The 21969-nt window shown below is 46.6% G+C and overlaps 1 pseudogene; it reads right to left on the bottom strand.

Moving 5' to 3' along the window:
- Window positions 1-19405: 19405 nt before the first annotated feature.
- Window positions 19406-19837, bottom strand: LOC144159969 (speckle-type POZ protein pseudogene; annotated as a pseudogene).
- Window positions 19838-21969: the final 2132 nt, after the last annotated feature.

Here is a 21969-nt window from a genome sequence, read left to right as displayed (position 1 = left end):
TCCGAGATGCCCTAAGCATGAAATGGTTAAAAGCCGATGGATACACTTACGCGCGTTTGTGTGGAATAATTATGAGATCTTTTACGTGTTTTGCTCTTTAAATCGGAGGTACGAGGCCTGGCACACTGCTAGAGTGTTATTTACCTGCATACAGCGAAAAATTAGTCATTATGTACAGTTTTGCCAGAACTTCTTAGGCCACACCAGAAGCCTCTGGTCCACATGGAATTAAATATATCGAGCACGTGAGACTTTATTATTGTGTGACAGTAAGAAAGAAACGCGCTTTTACGTGCTCTCTGGCATAAAATATCCCATTCTCACCCGAAAGGTATGCTTGTATACTAAATTATCCTTTGGCATGGCTAGGGAATAACGAAAAATATTGTACGTTAAGACGTCCCTGCACGATAACGTTAAGCAACTGGTTGCACAATCCCCGGTCGTGTAATGACTAACGTCATAGAAAGGTCTGTTTAATTTTAGTAAGTAGCCCTAGCTTTTTATGGAACCCGCTTAGCCACTATAAATACGTTATAATCTGGAGGACGTTTATACTAAAATTGGAGTTCCCTCTGTGGTGCCCATATTTACTTAAAAAGCAAAACTTAATGCGATATTTTTTCAGCCACAGTGGGGCATCGTGGGAGTTGCGAAAAAAGGTTTAGGCCAGGTGCTACTTTTTGTATTTTGTTAAAGATGACAATTCAAAATATCCGGAGACTTGTTTTTACCCATCTGTGTAATTTTTAGGTGCAAAAACAAATTATTTGACTCTAACAGTGTGCTATAGTCCTTACTACACGCTTTAGAGGCATGTTAGTAATTCATCCTTGTTATGGTGAGGATAATTGTTATCCTGCATCTACAAAGGCTATATTTGTAGGCACAGGCAATGCGGTGATTTCACTGGCCAAATAAAAATTGGAATCAAAACGGAAGTGATTTTTTTAGAAAGACGTTTAAGCTTTTTTGATACCTTTGGGGATTCATTTTAAAAAAAATCGTGACTTGGAGTGCCTCTACGTCAGAGAAACAATGTATTCTGCAAAGTTCAAGTGTGTACCACAGCCATTTTGGGCTTCGTGAAGAAAATCTATGACGAGTAAGTAGGTCGCTCGGTCGGTCGGTAGGTCGGTCGGCTGGACGGTCATGCTAATTTGTCTTTATTTTTGTGTGGATATGTTGTCATGGCTGAAAACGAGAATGTGTAAGCAATGTGCACTTCCGGTGGCGACATCTGGGTCAGAAGAAGCCTGGGGACTTACAACATACTTCGAAAAAAAAATTATGTTAAACGAAGATTTCTTGGAAAGAAGGGTCATAGGAATAACGCTGAGAGAAACCAGTGTCGGGGATTGGGGAAGAAACTAACGTGGAAAAGTTTCTAGCTCAAATTAAGAAAAAAAGTAGTGGGGCGGCGCATGTAATGACGAGGACTGCTGACAACATCGAGTACCAGAACCTGGACCATCGAGTACCGGAAAGGATATCAATGCTCGGCGCCGGAAGCACAGGAGGTGGAAAGTGGACGAAATGATGAGATATACAAATCAGAACGCGAATGAATTCGAAGAGCGCAATATAGGAGTGGTTTGGAAGTCTACGGAGAGGCGTTTGTCCTGCAGGGAACATCAACAGCATGATGATGATAGTGGTGGTGGTTGTGGCGATGACGAAGATTACGGCCCACGGTTCGACCAAGTAGTTCTCTCCCGTTTACGCACAAATGTCTCCATTAATCGTTTTCGCCATTATCGTAATATCTTTATTACCTGGAGATGTAAAGGAAAGTTTGACATCCTCAAAGAAAATTACTCCACCTTGGGGATTTCCCCTACATCTGGTCAATTAATACCCTGGAGATGACCCGCTCCTCTGCACGCGAAAGTTTGGTATGAAGTGTGGTTAAAATCTCCCTCATAAGAAGCAACGGTGATTATCCCTGTCCGCATTAACGCGGTGAGGTATGGGAGCGAGTGCCATCCTGATGCAGCGATGCTCAAGGGATAGTGACCGATGATAAGAGGGCATAGAGCAGAAGTGGACACTATCGCCCCTTATGGGTAAGTACACCTGATGCGATCTCTCTTATCAGGACGGAGAGTCGCAAGATAGCCCAGGAATTGAGGAACGGAATCACCACATCTGACGTCAAGAGAAGGAATTCTATGTCCGCCGGCACCTTACTTTCCTTAAGGGAAGACTGAGCTAGCGTGTAGTTAATAAAGTATCACGTTATGGGTTTTTATCACGGTATGGGTTCCAATTCCTAGGAAGATAACTTTGCCGTGAGTGCTATTTTTGATGTGCCCGTGGGTGTGCTTTCTCACTCAGGCCCGAAGAAAACGGAATGACAGTCTTCAGCCCTTTCCAAGAAAGAAGAGCAAGTATGGACACCTGATTATAGCGAAATTCTTGTGAAATGTCCTATGACAATAAAAGCTTGTGCATCATTGTTCTGTAGAATATTGCCCTGTATGTAAATCTTGTGCTCTTGCTTGGGTACGCCGTACTATATTGCTTTAGAGCAGTGGTAGTGAAAATAGGTTTGTGGGCAAGACGAAATCCAAACACGTTTTCTGACATGTGGTTGTAGGATGGGGGTCGTTGTAGTACGCGTGTCCAAGTTGGCCAAGACAAGAGCCATGGAGCAGTCCTTCTTGTATTTTGCAATGGCAATAATAAAGTAGCCGACGATAATCCCGGTGTGTATCATTCTTGTCTCAGCCATGAATCGGTTTATGCATGAACGAGTCCATGTCTTTTCCGGATTTTTGCCACGCCGTCCCTGGTGTTTACTCCCCTATCATCTCAACGATCAGTGGCGCGCAGTGGATCCTGGATGTAGCATCAGCGAGTGTGCATGCTAAGTGGCAGCACTGCATGAGTTTGGGGACTCGCACAAAGTGTGAAATCCCAAATAAAGAGATCGGCCATTGCAGCTCCGTGGGTCTGGGCTGCTGCGTAAGTACTTTAAACAACATGCGTTTTGGTGGGACCAGCATGAAACTGAAAATCCCGGCTGTATGCGCCGTGGAATACTCCCGTGCATGTACGTGTTATGATGCGTGTTAGGTGTAACGTTACAGGTATCCCTAACATCCAGCCTAACGACGTTCCAAGCACGGTCCAAGTCATTGTACAGGTGCCATCAGTAGTAACTGGAACACTGGAACTGTGGCCGAGCCGCATAGGAGCGCCTTTTAGCTGCACCAGCGGTAAACAAAAGGAGAACACGTATGCCTGCCTGCCGATGGTGATAACCCATTTAAACGTCTCAAACCACTTCTTTTAACGTGGCCAAGAGCATTCGTCGCAGAATACTGTTCCCGGCGATAGCCATGCTAGCAGACAGACCTAAAAATATTTGAAAAGAAAAATTTTAACTTCAGATCTCTGTGATTGCGACGCTTCTCCAGCAGCTGGCGTGCGCTGAAGGTGTGCGATAGACGCTGCCAGAGGTGTCTCTGCTTTCAGCGCATCGTGGAGGACAGTACACTGCGAAGAATGCTCTTGACCACGTTAAAAGGAGGGGTTTGAGATGTATAGATGAGTTATAATTGTAGGCATGCGCACACGCGTGTTCCGCTCCTTTCGTTTACCGCTGGTTGATAAGATTGGTGAGGCTGTTCTCTTCGGGAAAAATGAAAACTCTACGGCTATGCTCACATAGTTTAAAAAAATGAAGGGAGCTCACACTAACGCGTAAGACTTGAAGTTAGCGAAGCTGTACACAACCCTCACGACCAGAAGGATGGTTTAAGTCCAGGATTGCAGCCGATTCGCTTATTCTTCGAAGCCGCAGCGGCGCTTACTCCATCGTTGTTGTTAAAAGTGTGAGCTTCCCTCATTTTTGGGGAGGTGGTAATCATTGGACTTCACCTTTGGGAGGCGTACGCTATGCCCTGTCTTTCTCGTTCCGAGCAAGTGTTGCCACGATTACGGCAAACGCTGGACTTTTTTTGCCAACCTTGCCCAATCTCCGAAGTGGGTATGCCTGGCTTGTAAACGTGCGGCGATGTCTCTGGGCGGTCGCCGCGAGGCACGCACACACGAGCACTCGGCATTGCCTTTTTTTACTTGCCGGGCGGTCGCCACAATCTTGGCCAATCTCCCTAAGTAGGCATGCGTTGCTTGACAAACGTGCGCAGGGGGAGCTGGGGAGTCGTCGCGAGGCACGCACACAAGACTAGGCATCTTCTTGGTTTTGTTACCTGCCGGGTTGTCACCGCGAGGCCCGCGCTCACGTGCGCGCGCTGGGCAATTTCATGGTATTTTTAACTGTGGACACGAAAAATTACTATTTGTTAAAGAGCTTCCCTCTTAAGCTTCCCTCTTAGAAATAGTATTTGGAGCAGAGTTGAATTTACGTCATCATAATACTTGCTAGCACCACTGACGTACATATATTACATTTTTCATGCGGTGGAACTGATGCGGGATATTTGAGAGCGGCCAAGTTCGAAAAGTCAGCCTGGGCAGTCAGTACAGAGCTCTTCACGATATTTCATAGCGGCGTCTGACATAAACTATATATATATAACCTGAACAGCTGAACAAAACTCAGGAGCCAGTGCACTTAGTGACGGGGGAGGATCATAGAAGCTTTTTAGCCCACTCAATCAAAGTGACACGGAATTCAGGCAAAAGATATCAGGAGGAGAAGGGATAAACGTTCATTGTCCAAATGAACAGGAACAAAGGAGCGGGATACGGTTGTCGGTCATTCATGCTGAGTGGCGTCCCTAGTCCGGAATGCTATGGCCAGTTGCAGCTCGAATGGCTCTGGTCACCAGGCCACGTTGGTTTTCAGGAAATCGCTGGTCACCAGGCACTCCCACTGCTCCGGTGTCGCTGCGATGACTTGTGGTAATTCTGTGACGCCCTAACACTTGCACAGCATGTGATACAGAGTGTTGGGCACCCCAGAATACAAGTTGTAGTCGTAGCCGAGGAGCATGGGGTCTACCCTGTGGCGTGTCGAAATGAGTTTGTTTGCATCCTTCGGAATTGTGTGGCTTCTTCTTTGGTCAACTTCGGGTGGGGCGGCGGGTACATTTTGCTTGAGAGCCTGTCCCTGTGCTGGGTTGGGTAATTTATGAGGGTGAGAGTTAGGGTTGAAGCCAGGCGTGAACGGCATCAGGTTACGGTATCTGCCGCTTCATTGCCCATGTAGCAGCATTCGCAACAGCACCATCGTCATCGCTATCCTGTTGTGCGGTCTGAAGGAGAGTAGAACAAAGTTGGTTCCCAGGTTCGAACGCCAGCACTGCTTCTGCGTCTTTCTCCTGGGCCCTGGCCTGTCGGCCACGGGCGCCGGGCAACATTTGTGGGTGCGGGCGCCCCGCCTCTTTACGCGACGGCCGGCCCTGCCTACACCCTCAAAAGACACCAGCCTCGGTGCCCAAACGACACATAGTTCCAATGGATTATTTCATGCTTGTAAGCCCTTAGTATGACAAGTGCCACTGATGAAATACGCCTCTCTTGAAGGTGACGGCAGGCCGCCTGCGAGTCGGCGCTGACTACAAGATGTCACTGAACACCAGCGAAAATACGCAGGTTGATCTCTTGGGGGAAAATAAACTTCATTTCGGAGAGCGGCAGACAGCCGAGAATGTGGAAGCACGCTGGTGTCACCGAGCTCCCAAAACCCCACGAACCCTTGGGGATATCCAGCCTCTGGCCGATATCTTTTACGTCGTGCGTGAAAGAACTAATGGAACACATGGTTCTAGACAGGGTGACATCTCACATGGAGGAAGCAACAGAGGGACGAAAAGGATTCCCGGACACTTTGTATGGGTTCCGCCCCAACTTGTCCGCTCAGGACATCCTGTTGCAAATAAAGGATAAGGTGATCGACAAACTAAGCCCCTCACAAACACGAGCCATCCTCGCCTGGACGTCAAAGCGGCTTTGACAACGTGTCGAACGCGGTCATACTTGAAACTCTGGGTACTACCCAATGTGGAGAAAAAGCGCATAATCATACCAGGGACTTCGTCTCGCATCGCATGGCAATGGTGGGACTTCGCAAGTGACAAATTAAAAGTTACCGCAAAGGCCACTCCGCAGGGCTCAGTCACGTCGCCATTACTGGCCTACCTGACCCTTCTGTCCACCTAGATACCATCCCTAGTATCAGGCATGCTATCTAAGCTGAAGAAGTGACCTTTTGTACTACCAAAGGCATAACTCGCATACAACAAGACACCCTGCAGGAAGCGGTGGACTGTACGAAATCTTATCTGAAAAGATATGGGCTGTACATTTCTCCCCCAAAAATCTAAAATTCCTATACTCAAGACGCGAACCAGAGGGATACCCTGCCGAGGCCCCCGGTAATGCTTCACGGCGCTACCACACCAAGGGTGGATACATTTGGAGGATGGGGTCAGGCTTTTCAAAAGACGGGGCAGGTGCCGCCAATCTCCAAAAACTGCAAAACACTGTCACTGAGGTAACCCACCTAATCAACCTAATGACGAGCTAAAAACATGAGCTGAAAGAAGAGGACACCATTCGACTAACCTAATAACCTAATATAATTTGGTAGAATAACCTAATTCTACCAAAAATTCGCTCTAACTAGGGCAAACAAACTGCCGTATTCGCCGCCATTTCAATGTGGAATGAACTACCGACCCCACTCAAATCAATTCACTCTCCCAATTTTTTCCGAAACCAATTAAAAAGTTTTCTATTATCTACCTTGGCCTAATGTATCAACGTGTTTTTGTTGTAGCACCATTTTTTTATTATTTTTTTTCTGTGTTTCTGTTCTTCCGTCGAATCGTTTTTACTGCAATTTTTTGTGCATATGTTTGTATTGCTACAAATGAATGTATATATATAGGGTAAGTCTCGTGCCCCGCGCGGGGTACGAGATCTAGCCCCCTCGCGGTGGCTCCTGCCCCGCAGAAGTGACGTCAAACTAAACTAGTCACGTGACTTCCTGCGACGTCCTTATTTTTTTTTTTTGCACATTTGATGATTTGAAGACGTTTTTGACGGCGTGTGTGCGCCATGTGGGATTCCGGCCTTGGCTCCAACCGCAAGCCTGCGCAACGTTACGTCCTTATCCTCCCTGTTCTGTGTTATCGCCTTGCACAGCGGCTGCCTCGCGGCGCTTTTTTCTCGTTCGGAGGATTGTTTGAAATGATTTATTGAGTATTTTTCGTGAACTTGCTGCTGCTAGTCTTGGTAAGCCTAACGCATCCTATTTTGGCAAGCTGCTTCGCCCTGCTTTTTTCCGTGCTCCTTTTGTTGCCGTTAAATATGTTGCTAGCTTCATATTGTCTTGGAGTTCGCGTGCCATCGGCTTTATGCTCCTGCATTCGTTGTCTACTTGTTCCGATCGCTACTTGCATTCCAAGCCTTGTATTTTGATTCTGGCGTAAAACGTGCGGATCAGTTTTCCAGCGCTTTGCGCCGTGGCTAACGAGGTAGCTGACTTTGATGACGTGATAGCGCGAGCGACGCAGTGTCAGCGGCGTCAGTGTGCACGAATCAAGTATCGTCAGGTAACGCAGGGCATCGTCGAACGCAATCCGTCCTGGCATGTAGCCTGTTCTGCAATTTTTCTCGCGGGGTACTGCGAGAAACCTTACTACCCCGCGGAAACGATCCGTGCACGCTGCATGCAGGGAGCGCAGCTCCACTTTCGTGGGTGGCCTGGTGAATGGGAGAGCCCAGCAGCCGCCCGTCCATGGGCAGCATAGGTACTCAGCTATCGCTGAAACCAACCGCCCACTGGCTGGCTTCTTGTGCAAGGAGGCTCAAGCTCCAAATGTGCAAGTTCGGGAGAAGTCAAGCCGATAAGATCGCCGTTTGTGACAAGCTTGACACTTGTGTTAAATAGTGCTTTCAAGTTTGGTGTGCTCAAGGTAAACAAGTGACTTGTTGTTCATCTATGTTTTTCGAATTTGTTCCTTCGAATAATACTATTGTGCTTTCATGATATGCAAGACTTCAAATGAGCTGCGAATTCTAAGCAATCTCTAGGCAGCTATTATTGAATGCACAGGAAACAATGTTTTGTCTACCTTGAAATTTTCTACATAGGGTACGTGGAACTGCCAGCTAGCAAGTTTAATGAAAGGTTTTTATCTGCTCAATTATAGTAAAGAGGTAGCAAGGGATAGATAGGATAGCCCTCCCTCCTTACCAGCTGATCGTCTGGCCGCGTCTCATAACTTCGTTCACAATTACCGCATGGATTTTATTTCCCTAACCTTTGCCCCAGTGCCTTCTGCCTTCTTCAACCCGGTTAGCCAACAAAACGTCATCCTGCATCTGTTCTGATTATGTATTTTGGTACGCTAGTTTTTTGTTTACTCGTGTTTGGGTTGGAAGTCAACATAACCAACTACAATACTTTCATGCCCACTCAGTTGGATGGCCAGTAATGGTGAGAGCTTCTCTCGAAGGCTTACAGTGGATTCACGAATTCTGATTGACTGTGACATCAATGTACCCATCCGGAGCACCCTGTGGAATTCAACTTGACGTAAATACTTGTGTTCACAGCTGGTAATTGTCTGCTCTGTGTTTCGGGGAGGGGGTGAACAGTAAAAGTTTCTAATTGCAAGGAGATATTTCATGATCTTTTGCTTTTTGACTCTGTGCTGTGTAAAAAACTGTTTCGGATAATTGCTTAAGTGACTATGCTTAGTCGTAAGGGCCATAATACAGTGTCCCATATTTTGTTTGCAACGATGCATACCCAGCAGAGCCCAACTGCTAGAAAGCACATTCTCTGGTGGTGGTAATTAGCTTGAAAAAAAAGGGGCACTGAAACTATTTTTTAAGCTAACAAGCCTAAAAAACAATTTATGGAACACATCTACGAGGGAATGGCTCTTGTACAGCTTGACATTACCCTCTCCCGAGAGTACTTAATACCTTGTGCAGGAACTGGAGCCAAGGACACCTATGTGGACGTGAATGTCTTTATTGTTGTTTGTGAATATTGCAGTACAGCTGAAAGCTGTAAGTATCCTGGAAGGCTTCAACAATAAAATGACTCCAATGAACGTACTTCTGCTTTGGTGTCAACGGGCAGCATGTGAGCATTGATAAGTGCTTCGCTGTTGACATTTTTGTTACACAAAAACAGGCTTTATCAGGCACTGTAGCAAGTCCATGAAAAAACACTGGAAAGAAACTGGACAAAAAAGCTGCGAACACATGGACACTGTTCATCACAGCACCTTTCATTGTACTTCAGTACTGTTATTGTCGCTGTATTTTTCCCCAAAATATAAATCAACTCTCCCAGATTCACACCTTCAGACAGAAAGCAAACATGGTGTTTGTCAATGACAAGTGATTCTACCAAACTTCCGTGGCTGTGAAAAAAGTCAGTAGCTCTACTTTCTCTGCACGGTCTGTGGTGTGAAGTTCCTTTTCCAAATAAAACGCAAGGGTTTCTTGGCACAATACACAGAAAAAGTGCCAAATAAGCAAGTGATGCCTTCTAGCACTACACTACAGTCCTGCAGGAAAGCCAAACAACCAAGTGATCTTTTTGCTTGAGTGCAAAGCTCTGCAGAGAAGCCAAGAAAGATTCCTTTTTTGTTGACACCAGTCTAGCTGGCCAGTATCTGGCTGGCAAGTGGGCATTTATTTAGTGACCACTGCTTAGGGGCACAGTAGGCAGGCTGTTGCAGAGGCTACGAAGAAAAAATACAAGGTTCGTTCATTAAAAAGACTTCTTAAAAAGACATCAATTTTATTGTAAACTTCAAACAAATAAGATAGTACAGAAAATGTGTAGAGCAGTGGAAGTTCCATACACATTTTCCAGCTATTTATCTATGACATCACAGAATCTTGTTTGTGCAATTGACAGCCACCAACCGAACCCACCGTAAAAAAAGCATAACTGGGCAATCGCAGTGGGGCCTCCATTCCGTTTGATCGTATCACTTGAGTGCTAACGTACGGTTAACACAGATAACTGCATTTACAGTGCACGTCCATATGACGTCACTCGTGCCCATATTACACCAATGCAGTTTGAAATTGGGATGTTTTTCACCATTTTTTTTTGTTAAACTCCCACCATTACAGCCTTGACCTTTGCCTATCAATTACATTTGCAGTGTGTTCGCTGCATATACCCATGGACACAAACAATCCGCTGAGGCTTTCACGTTCCAGGCACATCTTAAGATTCTCTTTGACGTAGACTATTGAGCCTGCATAGAACCCATGGGTTTTCATATGGTGGAGACATGATGGTTGGCCAAGTGTATACCCTTCCTGTTACCGTCTGTACAGCTTCTTCTCTGACCCTATCGGCTGGGTGTCCTGAATTAAGTCCTTTGCATGAGGGGGCTCGGTAAAATATGGCCAACATAGCATATACTGACACATATACAGAGACGTGAAGGTTATGCCAATGCAGCAGCTATGGCATGAAGCGCCTAGCTAGTGTACCTTTTGGAGGACCCAGTTCCTAATTTGTCGTAGCATCATGTGTGTGCCAATGTGAGGAGCTGAATGCATGATGGAAACTACCCAGTCACAATCTGGGCCACGGGATACGAGACTGCCCATGTTCTCACTCTTTCACAGACTTTGTATCGCAGATGTATTTCTGCCACATTTTACTGTAGTGAAATGGCTCACCACTACAGCTGCAATAATTTCTTCTGAAAAATCTTTTCAAGCGCTGAATACCATGCATTTATGATGCAAGAAGCCCATGATCACCAGACTTTTCCGCGCACAAAACTTATTTCGGGTAAACAATTCTAAGCCACAATTCAGTCCACTCGAAAATACATAGAAAAAACGCGACAAACTGCAGATTTTCGGGTCTTCTTTGCTAATCTCCTTAAAGGGGAAACTACTGTGCTGGGTTGTACGCGGTACATGTGTGGGAACACCAATGATTACCTTTTCTAGCTATCCGTGGTTTGCACTTCTAATGCGCACATGCGACCAGTAAAATATCAGTGGCCGCGTCCAGCCTACGTCCTGAGCACTGTAAGTTCCGCGCTGCTGTCATTTTGAAAACACACCGCGATTTCAGGCCACCCATTTAAGCATTCTGAACTTGCCGTGGGGCAAACTGTTGATAGCAGATGCCGCCGCGCGGACACGCCGCAGCAGGCTCACATAATCACGCTCGGACGGTGTCTTTTCTTGCGTGGGACGTGGGTTGTTCGAACGGGGCCACTCGGCTGCGCGATGTCGTAGATCTAACGCAGGTACCATCGGCATACAGCAGGCGGTCACAGGTCAGCATTACTCGAGAGGATTTCGCTACCGTGTGGAAAGGCTGGCTTGGTGCCCGCATACGGCAACGTTCTCGCACATTCTGATAGTGCTTCTAACTCTATCAACTCTGCTTCATCTACGTTGTCGACCCAAGAAATTCAGGCATTCAGGGCTTTCGGCACTTTCGGATACGCCATACCGCCAGCAGCGGCAGCATCGGCGGCTTCCGCAAGAACGAACAAAAAAATTATTTTATAAAACTTCTAGCAAATGAGTGGCTTCCTAATTTTTTATTAAAATGTAAAAAAAATGTGCTTTTTGTATTCTACTACGCAAACTAATAACAATTGCTGTTACTATGACGTCACTATGACGTATATATGACGTCACGCGGGGCAGGAGCCGTTGCGAGGGGGCTAAATCTCGTGCCCCGCGCGGGGTTCCAGACGCTGCCATATATATATGCGTATGTATGTATATACATATATGCATTGCTTTCTGCCTGTTTTTGCTCATTTTCGTTTGATGTGTTTTTTACTTGTTGCTAACTCTACGCTGTTCCGTTGTGCACTTTGTCACAGGAGGTCCCCCCGACAGTTTTTTTTAACTACGGGACCTCCTCGGTATTACTCTTTGTACGCTCTTTTAAAACGTGAAAATAAAATAAACTTCAAACTTCAAACTACAAACCATTCGACTGCTACAGACCTTACTATTCAGCAGAATCACCTACGGCCTTCTTTAACTGCAGCCAAAAATTGCTTAAATAAAGAAGCTCGACATTTTAATTCTGCAAACCTACAAATTAGCAATGGGACTACCGCCCAAGACCTCAACACGAAATCTTTTCCAGTTTGGGGTCGACAAAACGTGTCAGGAACTCACCGCAAAATTTTATTTCTCTCGAGCGTTGACAGCTCGCATCTGTAAGAAAGAGTTTTTCATCTCGATCACGAGACAAACTTCTAACCATAGACACAAATGTGGCCCTGGTTGAACGCGTTTCTACGAATTCTGTCAAGCGTAAGCTCGATTTTCCCGCCGAGACACGGCGTAGTGAACGCGCAAAAATCGCACCGTAAGTCAAAACAGATACGCTGCTCAGCGGCACCGCCACCGGTGTAGGATCGTACGCTCGGTGATCTCGGATGCAGCCAGCGCCTGCATGTATTTTGTAGAGTAAGCTACACTGGCCGAGGTTGAGCAGTTTCGCGTTGAGCTCAGATACTCTTAGTTGTCACCGATCAAATCTTCGCAACAAACTCTGCTGACGGGTCTACAGAGTGCACAGGCCAAAATTGCATCCAGAGAGGCCACTCTTGCCACACTTAAAGAGTACCACAAGAAGGTTGTTGATGACTGTGTCGAAGCAATAACTGCAGTTCATTGTGAGGTGAAGGAGATGAATTTAAAAAAAATCGACGATTTAAAGAATCATAGTCGTTGGAACAACCTAGTTGTGTATTTGTGCAGTGGAGAACCAAGACGCGGGTTCGATTCCTGGCCGCAGCGGCCGCTTTTCTGATGGAGGGGAGAAGCAAAAACGCCCGTGTGTTCGAGATTTCAGTGCAGGCTAAAGATTCCCAAGTGGCCGAACCTAATCGGGAGCCCTCCACTACGTCGCGCCCTATCACCTGTGTAGCGGTGGCACGTTAAACTATACAATCAATCAATCAACCTAATTGTGCATGGCGTAAACGAAAAGGAGGATGAAGCTCATGGCGCTCTTGTGGGAAGAGTTGTGACCAACATCTTTGGGGGCGGGCTGAGGGTAAATGTGACGGCGGTCTAGCTTATACACTGCGTTGGCAAGAATAATGCCGCGTGAGAACGACCTGTTGTTGTTCGATTTTATGACTTCACAGAAAAAATGGCAGCGCTACGGAACTGTTTCAAGCTGAATGGTTGAACTATATCTGTTTTGGAGGATATTTCACTGGCTCTCCGTAAAACAGGCCCAAGATATGGCAAGTGCCAAACGTTAACCCCGACAACAGCGATAAAGGTACCCTGGTGTATGACCACCTCAACATGTGCAGCTTTCCCGCTCATGGCAGTCCTTTCAACAGTGATTACTCTGCAATTTTTTAGCGAAATGAAAATTTTATTTTGCACAGCTAATATTTGAGGTGAATACTTGCTTTGTGCACAGTTTCAAGTCGCGCACGTTGCGCGACTGGGTTCCTGAGCCATGGGAACTATCCCATAGAAATGCATGGGGAGTTAGATTTGACAGCGAATTACACAAAACAATATTCAGAAACCTGAAATGTTCTTTTAGCGTTTTAATCTTCACGGTAACTTCTAGCTTTATGCCAAATATCATTTTCCTAAAGTGGGTTTTCTAGGTTCCCCAGAGGTTGTAATTTTGAGCGAGAAAGCTGGGTATGATAAAAGAAAAAGCTCGCATGTTTGGGACCACGCACAGAATAAGCGAGTGTTAATAAAGCCATCCCATTGCGATTTACCTGCAGACGCCAGAAGATCCAATGCGTGACGCATCAGGAATACTACACAACTTTCATTACTGTGTTTCAATGCGAGAAGTATTGTTAACGGATACATTTGAAGAGTTGTTGTTGCTGTACTCCTCTGCTACAATAATTATAAGAGAAACGAGGCTAACTACTGGCATACATAATCTCGAAGTAATTCCTTTGTCCTATACCCTTCGACGTACGGATAGTGACAGTCGAGGAGGGGGCGTAGCCATTGTCCTAAAAACAGTCTCATTTTCTCCCATCAAAGCATCCCTAACCACAAAAGTACTTGGTGCACTATTAAGGTTAATAGTACTTGAATAGTTATGCGCGGAATCTATAGAAAACCAAACGACGATTGAAGATTACCTCAATCGAATGCACGATTTCCTTCACCAGAATGTAACTGAGCGCACTAACTTTTCATAACTGGTGATTTTAACCACGGTGACATTGATTGGGATGAGCTTACAACTGGTAGTCACGAAGTGAAAAGCTGCGAGCGGATTTTAAATGTAACATATGGATTCTTGCTATCTCGGTTGGCAAAAGACCCCACGTGCATAAAAGTTAGCGCTCATTCAGTACTTATCTGGCGTTTGTATCCCGACGGTTAACACCTGAAGTAAGTGTAGAAGAAGGCCTTTCTTATCGCCAGATGCTTTTACTTGCATTTGGTAAACAAAATCCGAAGTCCAGCCACCGCAACAATAATCTCTTAAGGGTTCCAATCAAGCAGTATTGCAGGGCAAACGAAGAAAGCATTATCGATCATCTAGAAATAGTGTCTGAGGAATTTTCCTGTGATTCTGATAAAAGCATTAATTAGCTGTGACCGAAGTTGAAACAATAAATATATATTTGCGAAGATAACTTCATTCCTACTAAATGGCACCCTGCATAGCGGAAAATCCCATGGATTACTTGTGCTATCATGGATATGAAAAGTTCGAAAAAATACAAGAAAAGAGAAATTATTCAGCAGGCAAAATTCAGCTCGCTGAGCATTAAAGGTCCAAATAAAAAGCCAGAGACAATTTCTCTTCAGCAACGTTTGCAAGTTTTATGATGAATCAGCGACAGAAGTTTTGGCAGTATTTGTCTAAGCCAGTTGACCCCATCAGCACATTGGAAGTGGCAGGCGCCGTTTTAAGCGAAGCAAAATAAGTCTCAAACTGCTGCAATAAGTATTTCCAATTGTTTTTACACGTGTTACTGTCGTAGTGGCACCGCCGACGTCTCCCTCAGCAATGCCGGGGATAGACATAAAAAAGTCGGCCATTCGAAACTTGAGTTTCAAAATTGACGTCAAAAAAGTGCCGGTCCTGATTATATGTCAAGTGTTTTCTTTAGACAATACTCTGAACAGCTAGTTAACCCGCCGCGGTGGCTCAGTGGCTAAGGCGTTGCGCTGCTGAGCACGAGGTCGCGGGTTCGATTCCCGGCCGCGGCGGCCGCTTTTCTGATGGAGGCGAAAAGCAAAAACGTCCGTGTGTACGACATTTCGGCGCACGTAAAAGATACCCAGGTGGTCAAAATTAATCCGGAGCCCTCCACTACGGCGCGCCTCATCGCCTGCGTTGCGTCGGCGCGTTAAAACCCTACAATCAATCAATCAATCTGAACAGCTAGTTCCATTCTTGTATGCAATCTTTGCAATGTCCCTCAGGACGACCACCCTGCCCGAAGATTGGCTTTGTGCGAACATCACAACCATCCATAAAGGCGGCAACAAACTGCACGCGTAAAAATACATTCAAGAATTTTTTTCGTCATGCATTGAAACGTGGAACGTATTACCACCCGACGTTATCAGTGACGGAACGGTTGACCGCTTTGTTAAGAAGGCAGAATTTGGGTTCACTTCATCCCTGGAACAGTAAAGGCGTTTTGCAAAATGCGTACAGGTGCCGTGAAAAGTAACTAGAGCATGTCTCGTGAATTAACAAACATTTCCTCTTCCGGAAATTGCCTTCCTGCATTGGTGTGCGCCTAAATGAGTCCTCCCGAATCGAAAAGGCTTCCAGTAAAGAGGTTATGGCTCTCACAAAACGAGTAAGACACCTGGTTTGTGATATTCACATATCCTTGTTCTAATTACTTATGACGGCACCTGTACATTCTCTCATCCTGTTTTTGTGCCTAATACAGCCGATATTACACGGAAGCATGTCGTCACCTGTTCGTGCGTGCATGCTTTTGATTTTACACTGATCGCTTTGTTTTACCAGATGAGGTATAGTGTTTAGAAGTGCTCACTGTGTTATGTGTGTTAGAATAGTCTGTACAATGTTATTATTACGTGTTTTAAGTGCGAATGCACTTCTTAAGCGAGCCTGAAGCGTCCGCCGCCGTCCGCATAGCAACAGCTGCGGTGCGCGCGCTCCTCGTCTTCCTTGGCAACGGGGGGAGATGGGCGCGCGCTGCCTGGCCGCTGACATGGCACATACCCACGTGGGGGATTGGCCAGGAATCTCCTCGTCTTCCTTGGCAACGGGGGGAGATGGGCGCGCGCTGCCTGGCCGCTGACATGGCACATACCCACGTGGGTGATTGGCCAGGAATCGGGCGTGAGAAGGGCTAATGCACCCGCTTAAAGGAGTACTGACACGAAATTTCAAAGCTGAGATCCGCTCTAGCAATGCACCCGCTTAAAGGAGTACTGACACGAAATTTCAAAGCTGAGATCCGCTCTAGCAATGAAGTACAACGACAACACAAATAGGTGTCTGTGCATGGCACATACCCACGTGGGGGATTGGCCTGGAATCAGGCGTGAGAAGGGCTAATGCACCCGCTTAAAGAAGTACTGACACGAAATTTCAAAGCTGAGATACGCTCTAGCAATCAAGTACAACGACAACACAAATAGGTGTCTGTGAATAAATGCATCTTTCTTTCTTTGTAGTTGTGTGTGGGTGTGTGACCTCTCTTTCGCGAACATTACCGAACCGCGCAAATTCAACTCCTGCATTCGCACTTTCACATTCTTCCCCTCGGGTAAATGCGGGGAATTTTTTCCCCCAGCTGTGTGGTAACTAAACCGCAGAGCTTAGAAAGCGCATATATATTTTTTGCGTGCTTCGGCAGTGACGTGGACGATTTATGATGTGCTTTTTTTGTATTTTACCGTTGATTAAGTAGCGACGCGCAGCGCACCCGTTGTTTTACCCATGCGCAGAGTACCAATTTTTGTATTCATGCATGTAACGCACCGTGACCGTCCACTTCCTGTGAGAGTCTGACAATCCTTGCAGTATTGATAAATAAATAAGCACTCTCCATTAGATGGGGGGGGGGGGGGGGGAGAGAAATCAGTTGCGTCCTGCACGTGTGTCTGGAAGCGGGGCTGATACCAGAGGAAGTTCGCAATGGAAATTTACGCACATGAAGTATGTCCACCTGGGAGAGTTCCTTTTTACCTGAGAAGCTGTCAGGTAATGCATGGTTTCCGGCGTCTGAAAATCCTCCCCGACAAATAAAAAACTGCATCGCCGCGTGCTTCGCGGAGACTGGCCAGCGTCTCCAACGCACGTTTATCAAGCCAAGCATTGGCCAAGATTAACCAATATGGGCAAAAAAAAACTCCAGTGTACACCGTAATCGTAGCAACACTTCCAAACAAAACTGAAGGAAGCTCACACTTATAAGAACGAGAAAGTAAAGGTCGTTGCGGCAGCCAAGAAGAAGCAGATCGGCTGCAATCGTGGACTTTAACCCTTTTGATGGTCCTGAAGCTTGCACACCGCTGAGCGACCTTCAAATCTTGCGCGTTAGTCTGCCCTTCAATAATTTTTTGGTGCTTGGATTTCGTTGCTCCGCGACATAGTAAACAAAGTCCTGACTGGAAAGTGCCAGAAAGAATAGGGTACGGTCAAACAACGTCAACAAGAACCAAGTAAACCCTTGTGGCCTTCAGCGGAGCCCAAGTCAGCACGCTTTGCAATATTTCCCGGAAAATCCGCTTCTGAGTTGACGTATTAACCGAGAGCAATAAGCAGCTCTGTTAATTTCACGCTCAACTTGTTTACTGCGTCATCTGTACCATTATTTCTTAGCTTTTCTGTGTCATAATAAAAACTTGAATCCAATTATCATTTCAATATAACTAATAAAGTGTGACGGTATATTCAGCCTAACTTCGTACGTCGAAAGCTATGCACACTCGCTATACTTTTTTTATAAATGCGATAGTAATCGCAAACAATGTTTTAACTGTCGAAAACAAGCTCTTAATGAGAGTTTTACGTATACTGACAATTCCGGAAACACAAGTATTCCTCGTGCAAAATGCCGGATGAGAAGCTTATATTCCCGATTAGTTTACCTATGACGACTTGGCCTAGGACGAGTGGCCTTGTGACGAGTGGGACAAGACGCATATTCATCGTATATCCGGCATAGTGTATACTTTATAATAAATTTCAGGACTACTCCTCCTCCAGGAACGCGCCGCCGTGCCTCGTGTCGCCGTGAGGGACGTGGCAAACTGTGATGACCAAATTATGTACACTTTATGTACAGGAATATATACAGCATATACACAAGACAACTCAGGTAGCGCGTAGTGGGCCTTACAAAGTGCTTTCCGTAGTCTAACCGGCGCCCCGGGACTGTGCCCGCGATATATAGCAAGTTGGACAGCAAAACTCATTTTGTTCTCAAAGGGCCAAACGTCCATCGAGAGCAAGAGGGAACAGTCCAATTAAACTAGGCTCAACCCAGTATCAGGCAAGCTGGGCCCATTTAACGTTTGCCTGCATTTTCTATGCGAGGTTGGCTCTAGTGTGCCCTGTTGCTTTAACTCATGAAGAAAAAAACATGGAAAAATTTCGATCACCAAAGCAACCGTCTTCGTCCGGCCAACAATTCATCTCGCTTCGCTATCAACGCGCCGTGTAACGGCTACTGTTTGGCAGTGCTGCGCTACAGCTGCCTTATCATTCGCAGTCGGCTGAGCGGGGCTCGACTATCGCGTTGCCACGAAGAAGTCGGCTCTTGCATATGAAACTTAATGGGCTTTTTGTCTTTCTACACTTATGCTTGATAGAAAAAACGTTCACGCTGAAGCCTGGAATTTTAAAAACTAAAGTCAATGCGGCACGTGGTGGCCAAAGCCAGTACTACTGGCCATGAAAAGTTGGACATGAAACACGCGCACAGATAAAGAAAAGTTCTGCGTAATGGATCAGGGTGCCGTCTCATCAACAGAAACTACACCTTCCGAACGTTCATCTTAAGCGCAGAAAAAAACAGGGACACAGTAGACGAGGACAAGATGAACGTTATGCGCTTAAGATGAACGTTATGGAACTACCCGAACGCAAGACCTTCTACACCTTCCGAGGAACGTAGCAGTAAGGTTCCGGGTGAAATGAAATAGCGCTCTTTCTTGTGAGTAGCTGGATGGCAATCCTGCTCGTTGTTTTGCGAGGATTATAGCTGGGGCGTCACTGACTGCTTGACTAACGACCATCATCAAACCGCAACGCGTACTGTTCGCATGCCCGAAAATTCGTTACACAAGTAACTTGCACCGGCAGTGAAGAATTCAAACCAACAAGTAATGGTTTTGTTTTTGAGACCTTTATTGCGATCGAACATGCTCCAACAAACGCCGACATGGCAACGACTCTTGTTCTACAAAGTGAACGAATAATTATTTGCTCAGCTTTGTCTGTGCAGAACGCTCAGTTGTGTTCCCTCTCAGCCTTGGGAGAAGAGTTTTCGTCAACGAGCGCACAGAAGGCTTCTACAGCCGGGTGTGGATTTTCGGTTGCCATTTTCTTCCAGCCGTCTGTCTCCACTACACGTGCACCATTAGCTTTGATGAACCGAAGTGCGTTCGCCTTCAGTTGGTCGGCGTTGTGCGTGTCGGCGAGTAACAACATATCGGCAGCCGTTTCCACAGATAGTTTCGAGCACAAGATGTCCTCGCACATCGCTTTCAGCCTCCTTAAGTCGTACTTGTCGGCTGCGACGAGAACTTGCTCGGCCATCTTGTTCAGTTCGGACGCGCGTCCCGTGTAGATGAACTCTATCACCTCGCGGAAGATCTCGAAGTCACAGTCCGTTATCTCCACTCGACCTTGGTTGTTCTCCTTCATTTTATGCTCGAACATGGCAGCGAAAACGGGGCAGCGGGCTGACAATATATTTTTGTGTGCATGAATGTCTTTCCCTCCAACGGTCAAGATGACGTCAGAGAACCGACGTGATGCCAGCAACTGTCCAAAGTCTTCCGACAGGCGACACTCGGGAACATTTACGGCGGTCACTTTATTTGGTGACGAAATGTTCACAGAGTCCACGAATGAAATCACCTCGCAGAATATGGTGAGATTGTCGTGCGGCATAAGTGAGTCATTGCCTTTCAGGAGACGATCTCTTGCGATGAACTTTCTCCATCCCCAAATACTGTCTGGAACAAAAAGGTTAGTCGTTTCGAGAATATTGGCTTTCTGCCCTGCTTCACCAAGGACGGTGAATTTGAATTGGGCAAACACGTTTTCTTTCTCGCTGCTTGCAAGTCGCAGGAATAGGGACACGTAGTCCTTGATATCCTCGCTGAAGCCATTCGGGTACAGTTCTAGCCGCCATTTGTTGTTGCCGGGACCCGCCGTCGAAAACGTCGAACTTTCTATTTTCTTGCCCGTCTCTTCATGGCGCATGCTGAAGTTGTGAATTGTCCATGTGTAGGAAAGCTTGATGACTTTCAAATGCGTTTCACACGAAATATCGTCCGTTAACCAGTTCGCTTCACACCTTGACTGTGACGCCATTTGGAGTGCCACCCCAAAACCACGTGCGCGGTACGTCTGGTAACAAACGCGACAGGTAGAGCGTGTCAACTCACCAACGCAGGTTGTGCCGGTTTGAAAGAATGGCGAGAATACCAGCTGCAGCGCGGTCTCGGCTTGATTGTAGAAATCCAGCGAAAATTTGTACAACTCTCTGTGAACGCACTGTTGTATAGCAGCCACTCTGGGGTACTCCTCACCGACGGCGTGTCCGGTCAACCCTTCCTCCAACGTGGTCTGGTCGAAGACAGCTTGCGGCGAGCACGAGTAGGATGTATCTCGTTGCGTCAGTAACGTCACCTGGAGGGCATTGCTAGTGCTGCACTATATGAAAATATCTCTTCCTGCATCAACTAGGAGGCGGGAAAAGGCAAAACGGAATAACTATGCCGTCCTGTACGAAACAACCATAGATTTTGGAGCGCTCAGTCGTCGCCTCATGCAACTGCGTCTCCCACCCTTTTTGCCACTTCCGCGCCCTCCCCCCATTCAAGCGCAGATTAGATACAGCGCCGTTTAACGCGCGGCTGCGCCGCGGCACAAAAGGAGGCCAGGAGCTGGGCTTTTTGTTGCGCCAGTGAAAGAATACAGACCCTCGTGATGGTCACGCGGCGGCACAGCGGCTCCCGCAAATGTCGAAAGTACGTCACCGAGAAGCGAATTTCCAGATATGCCTGATAACGAAGTAAGGACAAGCATGTACAGTCAGGGTCAACTTGAAGGTTATCGCGAGAGCACCGAGCAAGCAAGACCAGAGCGCAGTTCTGTGGCACTTTTATTCATTCCCGAAGATGAGATTATGCTGCCCTCCCTCACCTCTTGGCTGTTACATAAAATTCGCTCACCCCTTCTGCAAAGGCCGACTGCCGCAGTTTTTTCTTCGTTCCTTTTTGGGTGACGTATCCGCGTTTCGTTCTTCGGCAACCTGATAACACCGAAGATACCTTGGGATTGCGGAATTGCACAAGCAAATTACAATTTTTTTACACAGAAATGCCCCGGCATGCCGACATAGTTACCCTGAGAAGGTTGCGTATCGGTGTGAAGTATGCCGATGACAAGAGAAAAGGATAAAGAAGAAAAGAAACGAGCGTGGCCGTTATGGTCTTTGACGGCAGTGCCCGCACTGCCTGGAACAGCCATGGGAGAAGCAAACCTAGCATAATCTCGTTGTGGATGATGCTAAAAAGTGTCGCGCTAAGGCGCTGAAGTCGCGGTCGGTCGGTGCTCCCGCGATAACCTTCATATTGATCCCGACTGTACAAAGCGCGCCTGGCTCGCAAGTTTCTTGAGACTCGACCCGGCGGCAATCGGTGGCTCACGCTGCAGCAATGCAGATTTGTACTAGGATGCCTCAAACAGAGTTGTTCGCGTTACAGGCAATCGATTCATCAATATCATCACCAGCCTGTGTACGCCCACAGCACGGAAAAGGCTTCTCCCATTAATCTACA

The sequence above is a fragment of the Haemaphysalis longicornis genome, unplaced genomic scaffold (genome assembly GCF_048455015.1).
Source record: "Haemaphysalis longicornis isolate Haplotype H1 unplaced genomic scaffold, Haemaphysalis longicornis Haplotype H1 scaffold_10, whole genome shotgun sequence".
NCBI lineage: Eukaryota > Metazoa > Arthropoda > Arachnida > Ixodida > Ixodidae > Haemaphysalis > Haemaphysalis longicornis.
This window is presented reverse-complemented; position numbering and strand designations above follow the sequence as displayed.